Genomic DNA, 10,286 nt, shown 5'->3' on the forward strand with positions numbered 1-10,286 from the left:
CTTTCGATATAAGCCCTTTATGTGATGTCGCTCAGACGTCCGACTATGGCATGCTTGTTATTTACTTTCGATATAAGCCCTTTATGTGATGTCGCTCAGACGTCCGACTGTGGCATTCTGGTTATTTACTTTCGATATAAGCCCTTTATGTGATGTCGCTCAGACGTCTGACTGTGGCTTGCTTGTTGTTTACTTTCGATATAAGCCCTTTATGTGATGTCGCTCAGACATCCGACTGTGGCACACTTGTTATTTACTTTCATTATAAGCTCTTTTCGAGATGTCGCCTAGACGTCTGACTGTGGCACGCACTGTTATTTACATTTCAATATAAGCCCTTTATGTGGTGTCCCCCTGACGCCCAACTGTGGCATGTTAATTTATGTTTACCTTTCGAGGCGTCGCTTCAGACATCCGATAGGTCTTCAGTTATTTTATTGGGATTTCGGGAGGCCTACCACCTAACTTCCTTTTAATTTATCGTGCAGTGAAAATATAATTATCCGAATGTGTATTACTAAGCTGCTCATGTGCATCATGTTTGCATTTGTTATATCTTATGTCCAAACTGTCTTGCGAGTACATTCAAAGTACTCACCTGGCTTGTTGATTTCGCCAGATGTTGACGAAGGCGATCTTATGGATGAAGAGTTCAATAGCTAGTCAGACGCCTAGAGGAGTCCCAGTCAGTCCCGTGCGATCCTGGAGTTGATCATTTGTATTATATACACTTCCGCTACCCAAATAAAATCATCGAGCCTCACTCTGACGCTTGATGAGCTGTAAGATTTTGGAGCCATGTCACCCACTTCACCGTGACATATCCACCACCACTTTTTATTACGAGTTAGTAGTTATGCCACCATACCTTCTGGTCATATCCACCTTTATGTATAATATCGGTGTACTTGTAATAAATTGTTGAGCATCCTCATCTCAACCTTGTATAATATTTAGTAATTATGGATTTCTGTATCAAGGATTTGTCTATCGGTAAGAAGGATTCTTCTTTACTGGTCAATACAAGCATCGGATTTTCAATAAATGTTTTGTTGGAGAACCGGTCCTGACAGGGTCAAAGCCACAGATACACATATCTCTCAGAAGTGACATATTACTGTGGGTGTCGTCGAGGTTGGTTTTTGATAGCTACACCCGAAATTAAAAAAATGCAATCGTACACCAACATACTTATGCATGGCTACTATTTAAAGTAGGGGTGCACAAGCAAACATTATTTAATTATGGCGATACAGGATCACACAATTTCAGGGTGTGGTCATACTAAGACTCGGTACTACTCGAGTGACTTAGTCTACCTCGTTTATATCTAAGCGGGTGTGCCTTGTGGAGGTCGAGGCTTCTCCATTGGTTTCACTATCGGGGTTAGCTCGAGGGGGTTGAGGAACTGCAGGGTCGGGGTAGCGATGATGAACATCGCGGGGATTGTTGGCCACAATCCCATTGGAGTGTTTTCCCAAAAGGCAACGAAGCACTTCTAGGGACACCAAAGCACCTTGGTCGATGGCTGGGGTAGACCTCAAGGTATCGATCGGTTGTCCGAACAACACAACTGGGTTGTCGGCGTCGGGCTCATCTTCTATTTTTGCCGGAGCTCGACGAACCAGCTCTCCATGAGCTGCGATCAGATCAAGGGTGATTTCATCGAACAGTTCCTCTCGTGCACTTACATAGCGCACCAGATGCAACAATGCAGGATCCGTCTCGTAGTCTCCGTTGGCAACTTGCGGTGGCCTACCATACCCGTCACGGCTGGGGTAGTAGTAGAACGAGCGACAGTTAACTCTGGGCGACAAGTGCCGGAGTTGAACTATTGCCTCTCGAGCAGCTAGCTGGATGGCTTGTGGCTCAAAGGAAGTTGTCCTTCCAGTGAACCTATAGGGGCATTCTGGCGATAGACCTCTATCATAGACGTGCACAGTGGCCCAAAATTGACGGCTCTCACCGCTCATGGACCCTTGGTACACAACATATTCTGGGGGCTCTTCTAATGCAAAGGCACGGCGGGTGAGGTTTGCTAACACGGTCACAAAACTTCCAAGGTAGGTTGCAGTGGTTTCATTGTGAATAATGGGTCCTGGCATTATGGATCGGTTTGGGGTAGAGGTTTTGCTGTGCTGGGTTGAGGCTAGCGTGCCCTTTTTATAGAAAAAGGGGACAGAGTCTTCCTTCGCACGCTCGCGAATAAGACATTTTAGGTGTCGGTCACTGGCGCATGATTTACAGGCTAGGCTGATAAGTTGGGCACCGAGTGCCAAAAGGTGTCGGGGTCACTTTGTGGCTATCTTGCACGAGAATCTTGGCTGGGGTTTGGTTAAGGTCTGGTGGGTTGGTTAACCTTGGTTTTTCGACCTTGCTAAGATAGGATTAGCCAATGGTCACCCTGGCTCTGATACCAAGTTTGTCAGGACAGGGTTTTCGGGATATTAATTTCCCAAAAATGGCCCTTGTGCTCACCAGCCCCAGGATTACTGTTAGCTGATGAGGCACCAACTTGATACAGAAACTCCAAGCAAAATACAAGATATGTAGTACAAGACCATTCTGGCCTATGAGTACAACAAATGTTTCTAGTGGTTGATGGCGGAAGCGGTTTGAGGTTCATCAGTGGCCATGGGACTCCATTTCCCACAGGAACAGCTGACTAGGATAACTCCTATCTTCGCGAGGCTGCTATCAGCATTGCGTATGTTCCGGGGCTGTCATCACAATGCTCCTCTCCACGCAAGAAATCTGGCCAAGACAATAGCCAGGGACAAGCCATTGAGTACTTTTGAATGTACTCGCAAACATTATGAACACGGATATAATATAACAATTGATAATCATGCTCTGAAATATTCTATGATCATACGTTAGTTACGAAAAAAAATTGTGATGCACGCAAGCAAGCTATTCATATAGGACATGAATAAACAACCCGAGAATGAAAATAAAATGCACCAATCGGGTGTCTGAAGCGACGCCTCGAAATGATAATAACATAAAACATGCCTCAGTCGGGCGTCGCAGCGACACCGCATAGAAGGGCTTATAAGTAACTGAAATAAGAAGCATGCCACAGTCGGGCGTCTGTACGACACCATATAAAGGGCTTATAAGAAACTGAACTAACAAGCATGCCACAGTCGGGCGTCTGAGCGACACCACATAAAGGGCTTATAAGTAACTGAAATAACAAGCATGCCACAGTCGGGCGTCTGAGCGACACCACATAAAGGGCTTATAAGTAACTGAAATAATAAGCATGCCACAGTCGGGCGTCTGAGCGACACCACATAAAGGGCTTATATAAGAATAATCATAGTGAATATCTAGGAGGTAGAACCGTCCCATGGACACTCAATAATTAAAATAATGTAAATGTAGTCCATAATAATAATAATCATAATCATCAAGAGTCACAAGTCATGATCCATGTTCCGGTTTAGTAGTTTTTCCTCCGAAGACCGACACTAAGACCGACACTTGACCCATCCCAGACTGTAGTCCTAACCATGGACATGGCTATTCGAATAGATATAATCTCTGCAGAGGGTCTACTCTTTACCCACGAGTAACGGATTTCTTTAGTCCATCGGAACTAATTCCGTCTACGGTCTTTTGATTGAAAACACACCCGACTGCACACACCAGCCTAACTTACCGGTGTCTGGAATCACCCACGACACCCGTTAAGCGAAACTCTAAGTGGGGAGGCTATAACCTCGATTAGCATGGGATCACAAAACTTATACCACACGCAAACTAGGGGAGCTACCCCTTCGGCTCCAACCGAAACACCCATGCCCCCGGACCAGGTGGCATGCCTACCGGAGGCCTTCGGTATCTTCCACCATGGCCTCTCTATACGGTGTGTGCTAGGAAGGGGTTGACAACTTACTGAACCATACCCTACCTGTGGCAGGGACAAGTGGTAGTACGAAACAAGTATGGGGGTTACTGGAACAAGACTCGATCTACGGTCAACTCTAGAGGTTTAAGTATTCCCTGCTTGGTTAACATACAAATATTTTTCAACCATCAGACAAAATCACCACTCATCATACCTCACTATGCCATACTGGACACAACTGCCTTGACGAAGACCGGAGACAATGTCAGGACCCCGATTCCAAGTCACATCGATCTAGCCGGTAACACCTCATATCACTTTACGGCCTCACGCACGGTATTCCCACGGGTGTCACCTTACCATGGTCCGGGACCGTTTGCGCCTTTTGGCTCATGTATATGATAGTGTCGCTAGCATCAATATGGCAGAGAACCCGGGCCGACATGGTTAGTCATTGACCCAAAGAGGCACCAACCTATGGGGACAGGCATACATGAATCACATCGAGCATGTCGGTCAGCAGCGTGTGAATCCGGGCTGTAGCGGGCAACAGGACTCCGGATGTCACCGCGTGACATTTCCCCGAAGGGACAGACATAGGAACAAAGTGAAACACATGCCGGCCAGTCAAGTGTCCTGAGCAGTAGTGCTGGGCTAGCAGGACTCCGGTGAACCGGGCTGTAGCGGACTACTATGGCTCATGGAAGCACTAGACTACATTTCCCCATAAGAGAGGCTGCCAAGGATAAACCAACTAGATTGTCGGATCCCACACATACCAAGCATTTCAATCATACACACAATATGCTTGATATGTGTAAATACAACATGGGATCACAACATAACTCTACGAGGAGCGAAATATTACAAACATGGGTTTCATGACCCAACAATCATAGCATAAAAATCAAAGCACATGCGGAAGCTTAACATATCTGAGTACAGACATCTACAAATGAAAAGGCTAAGAAGCCTGACTATCTACCAGATCCTGCCGAGGGCACAAGATCATAGCTGTGGTATCAAGCTAAACGTCAAAGTCCACGCGAAACTACTAGCGAGACTGAAGTCTCTCTGCAAAACATAAATTAGGCAAACATGAGTACAAAAGTACTCAGCAATACTTACATCAGAACTATCTACATACGCATCGGTATCAATAAAGGGGGGGAGTGGAGTTGAACTGCAGCAAGCCAGCATTGACTCAGTGGCTAACCTGAGGTGGCGCACACGAGTCCACATATTCACCATTCAATACACCACTATGTATCCGCTCTCGTCTCCCTACGAGAAGGTCATCCATAGCACTCACACTTATCTTGCGCCTTTTAGAGTATCCTCTATCCCTTGTCTATGAACTGTTATAGGCAACCCAGAAGTCCTTTACCGCGGACACGGCTATTCGAATAGATCATTTATAACCCTGCAGGGGTGTACTTCTTCACACACACTCTCGCCACTTACCACCATGTACACATCGTGTATCTCGGCAACCTTCAAGCGGAAGCCTCGCGAGGGAGTCGGCCACGACCTGACTAACCACACAAGTCTCTAGTCTAGGTCTATCGCCTATTCGGGTCCATCCGCGAGGAGATCCGGCCAGAGTTTCGCTCACAGTTCCCGAGACACCAAACGGGTGCCCGGTACACCGTGCCATGGTGTATCTACCGCATCATAGCCCACCCCTAGGGTCAGCGCTACGCACGGCCACCAACACATATCCTACAAACACCAGAAACTAGTTGCAACTCCTGGACAGAGGACAAGGGCAGTTAATAAGTCGAGAGGGTCCATTGGTTTCGGGCCCAATGCATGGTAGTAGCTGTTCATGGATCACAAACACAGAACTCAGTTCCTAAGAACGGTTTCAATGAGACAAACCACCATGTACTCCTAGATGGCCTCTCACCGCTACCTTTACCAAATCGTGTTCACACACTTAGCTCACACACAGTAGGTCATGTTCAACACTGTTCCAATTCATCCCCGATGAATCAGACCTGACTAAACTCTAAGCAGTAGCAGGCATGACAAACAAGCATGAATGAGTAGGCACATCAAGGCTCAAACAACTCCTACTCATGCTAGTGGGTTTCATCTATTTACTGTGGCAATGACAGGTCATGCAGAGGATAAGGGGTTCAACTACCGCTGACAGTAACAGATGAATCGTTGTTGTCCTAATGCAGTAAAAGAGAGCAGGAGCGAGAGAGTGGGATTATATCAGAATGAACAAGAGGGTTTTGCTTGCCTGGCACGTCTGAAGATAATATAGCTCTTCATCGGTGTCATCGAACTCATCGTCGAAACCAAGTCTATCGAGAAGGGACAACTTCCGGCAATAAAGAAGGAAACACAATCAACGGAATGCAACAATATGATGCATGCTCATGACATGGTAATATGCTATTAATTGAACTAATGCAACTAGCAACCATATTAAATGAAGTTGGTTTGAACCCTAGGTTCAAATTCAAATTCCATATGTGCTTTCTTAAATGCCATTTAATTGAATTTTCCTAAACAGAGGATATAAGTTGCTCTAACATGCATGCAAATGCCATAAACAGATTCTTCATATTTTTCTGATAATTTTTCATATATAAATTATTTCATTTGGAGTTACGGTTGAATTTCTATGATTTTTGGAAGTTTAGGGCATTTTCTGGAATTTCCTGAATACGAATAAATCCAGAAAATGAGTTATTGCGTCATCACTGCGTCATTGTGACGTCAACTGGTCAACAACGCCTAACTAGTGTCAAACCTGACAGTGGGACCCATATGTCATCCACCCAGCTAATTAATATAGTTAATTAGCCTTAAATTAAACCTAACTAAAATGTCAGTGGGGCCGGGGCCCACACGTCAATGACCCAGGATTAGATTAGCAGGGTCATTAGCCTAATTAACTTATGGTTAGGCCGGAGTTTAGCCGGCGGCGACAGCACGCGCGGCGGAGGCTCACCGGAATTCCTCCTCCGACGGCCTGAAGCGCGGCAGAGGGCATCTACGCGTTGCTCGTGCTCGTCCGCATCGAGCAGTGCAAGCAACGGTGGCTAGGGCGGCCCGTAGCAACGGCAATGACGACAACTACGATGGCCGGAGCTCGGGCGTGAGCGCGGGTAGTGCTGCAGTGCGCGAGCTAGCGAACTGAGGCGCTAGTGGGGGCCTACGCGATGCGGTGAGTGGGTTGGGCGCGTCAGGCGGACCATTTGGTCGCCGGGGTTGCGTCGGTGGCGAGCGCAGGCGGCAGTGGGTTTGGGCGTAGGCAGTCCGGTGGCTACGGAGGCCTATGGGGAAGAAGAGAGGGATGGGCAGGGTCAGAGGTTGACGGCGAGTCAGACGAGGAGGTCAGCGAGCTCGGAGACGGTCCGGAGCAGTCGGGGCGACAAGGGGGATCTCCGGCAATCGGCGAGGAAGAAGATGATGTTGGCGGCATCACAGGGCGACCCAGCTCCTATGACTCCGTGAAGAAGATGAGGACGGCATGGCAGAGCTCTCGGACGTGTCAGGGGAGCAAGGGGGTGGCTGTGGCCGCGCGAGCGCTGGTCGGCAGCAACGGCTTCGCTCGGGTGATCTAAAGGGAGAGAGCCAGGGGAGGGGAGAGAGAGCGGCGAGTGAGGGAGAGGGGACAGGGGCTTCGGGGCATCTCCGTGGCGTCGCTAGAAGGGCCCGGGGAAGCAGGAGGTGGCCAGAGCAGGGTGGAGGTGGCGCGCGCGTGGCGAGCACACGCCCGGCATCCTCCTGGGAGCAGCTGGAAGAAGACAAGGGAAGGAGGTGGGATGGGCCAACAGTGCTGGACCACAGCTGGGCCGCCAGGTTTGCTTTCTCTCTCTCTGCTTTCTGTTTCAATTTTGTTTTGTTTTCTAATATTTCTGCAAGTTTGTGGCTTTTCTAAAAATACCTAGGCACTTCCAAAAATCACCAAACTGCTCATGCTCATTGTATGGAATAAACCCAACATGGAACATTTCAGTTTAGGATTATTTGGACATTATTTCTTATATAACAGAAATAATTCCAACCCAAATATATTATTGATTTAAATCAAAGGCCAAAATAACTTATTTCTGTGACTCCAAAAATATTGGTTGGTATTTCACCTCATGCCAATATTTTCACAGAATAACAGGAACATTTTCTTGGACTCATTTGATGAGATTTAAATGTTGGTTATTTTTAGGGGGTTTCTGAGGCTTTGAAAATTCCTTATTTCAAATTTCATTTGAATTTAAACATGATGCACACATGGAAGCTGGCATAGGTCAGACCAGAATTAGGGATGTGACAACTCACCCCCACTAAACAAGAATCTTGTCCCGAGATTCAAGATGTGAGGTAAGAGGACAGAGGGGAACGCAACTAACACAATCTTCTCGATCCAAGTTGCACTTGATAAGAACGTTGATTCGATCACCATCATTGTCTCAATGTCCTGCTCTGAGAACTCCAACTAACATGACAAATGATAGGAAAGGGAAATCTCTAGACGGATCGATCTTATCGAAGATCGAACAACTTAGGATCAACTCATGGAGCAAGATGCTGAAACATCTCTCGAGCTGAGACATGGAGCATACGTCCAAAGGGATGGAGTGAAACACATGACAAAGGATCACTAGGTAGGCAACAATTCCACATCTAAAAGGGTGGTGAACGGTTGCCAACGTAGCGAGGAGTTGAGTTTCCAAGACACCAAAACGAGACATCTTGGAGGAGGGTGACCTGCAGAATCATCCCTTAAGTGCGAAAAAGAATTACTTTTGATTTAGAGAACATTGAAATTATCTATACCAACTTGAGGCAATTCGCTAACAATCATTTGGCAGGGTATGAAAGGATGGCATATCCGGATTCGAATGGATGATTTGGACTACCTTGTTGAAGACAACATGATGGATGCTTTTGCTTATCATCGAAAATGGATGGGACGCATGGTAGACTGACACAATGACGGGTGCAAGCTGGGAACAAAATGCAAATACTGGGAATGATTCTAGTGACTGGGGAAAAGCTCAACAGACGAGAGCGATTACCCTATTTGAATGGTTATAGCATAACCGAGGAAACCGAGAGTACAAGGACCCCCAGGGAACAACTTCTAGAATAAGTTGCACGAAATCCTCATGGAGAAGATGGTCAAATAGCTCAATCAAGATACTACAGTGATAGATCTTCCGGCTAGGTGTTTCGGCCAGAACATCAACCTTGTCGGGACCTACATCATAGATCTTGGAAAAGTTCCAACCATCATATTTGCCTAAGATTCAGATCTGGTTGGTAATAGTATATTCCAGACTCATCAAGTCTAGAAAGAAAAATGAAAGTTTGCAACACAAATCGACGAGATGGCGTTGCAAGATTCTCGGGGAATGAACTACGATAGTAAGCTCCAAAACATGAGCCAGTTCTGCCACAAGCATGTGAACATGTTGTCCAAGACAAGCATGACCACATAGTAGTCTTATAATGAAACACTACCGAGTTCATGAGGGAACCATCAACGAGGATATCGAAGTCCTTGCGTAAGTCTAGCTCCTAAGAAGAAACTTCTTCTCCTTGAACAAACCAATCAGTGGCTTGGTGTGCTAGGAACACATATGGAGTGGAGGTAATTAATCTACCAAACCATAGAATACTTCGCACGTATGCATGAATGATTTGGGATTATTCCAAGGGAAACAAAACAAACCTTCCTCAAATTCATGGTGGCAACTTACAACTAATGCACGTGAATTCGAGGAAGTCACTTCTTCCATCTAGGCATAAGCTTCATGAATGGAACACGAAAGCATTGCTTACAAAGTTTCCAATAATAACTTAGATGTTCAACATGAATCATGGGGGAGACAACATGTTGCTGATGGGCTCAACAGCAACTCATCGAAATTTCCATATCACTGGACTTCCACCATCATGTGACACGGTGGTAGCATTGGTCAGTCCAAAGGATGTAATGGTGTATGCTCGAGGGATCAACCACGAGTAAAACAACATTATGAACATCGTTGGTTCTGATTTGACTTGACGATAGCCCATACTCAAGTCAAAGTTTTGACAAGGCAATAGATCCAACAACTGATCACCGAGGACCAATCGACGGAGATATCATCTTTTTTTTTCAATACACACACACAAAAAGATATTCCTTAACATGAACTAAGTCAGACAAGCTTTTATCTTCCAACTCTCCAAGTTGTTGTTCAGCTTAACCAACTAGCTCAGGGGTATCCAACACAGATTCTTGGAGAAGGGGTGGTTTACAAGAAACCAACTTGATGACGAGCTCAACATAACAGTCAGGGGACAACTAGGTAATACTTCCGAGAAGATCTTCGGAAAATCATGAACCACCGATATGTTACTAGGCTCGAGAACAACCTTGCTTTTCAGGGCAAGATGATATGATCAAAAGAGTGAGGGATTA

This window comes from Triticum urartu, chromosome 6, assembly GCF_003073215.2.
Source record: "Triticum urartu cultivar G1812 chromosome 6, Tu2.1, whole genome shotgun sequence".
In the NCBI taxonomy this organism is placed as follows: Eukaryota; Viridiplantae; Streptophyta; class Magnoliopsida; order Poales; family Poaceae; genus Triticum; species Triticum urartu.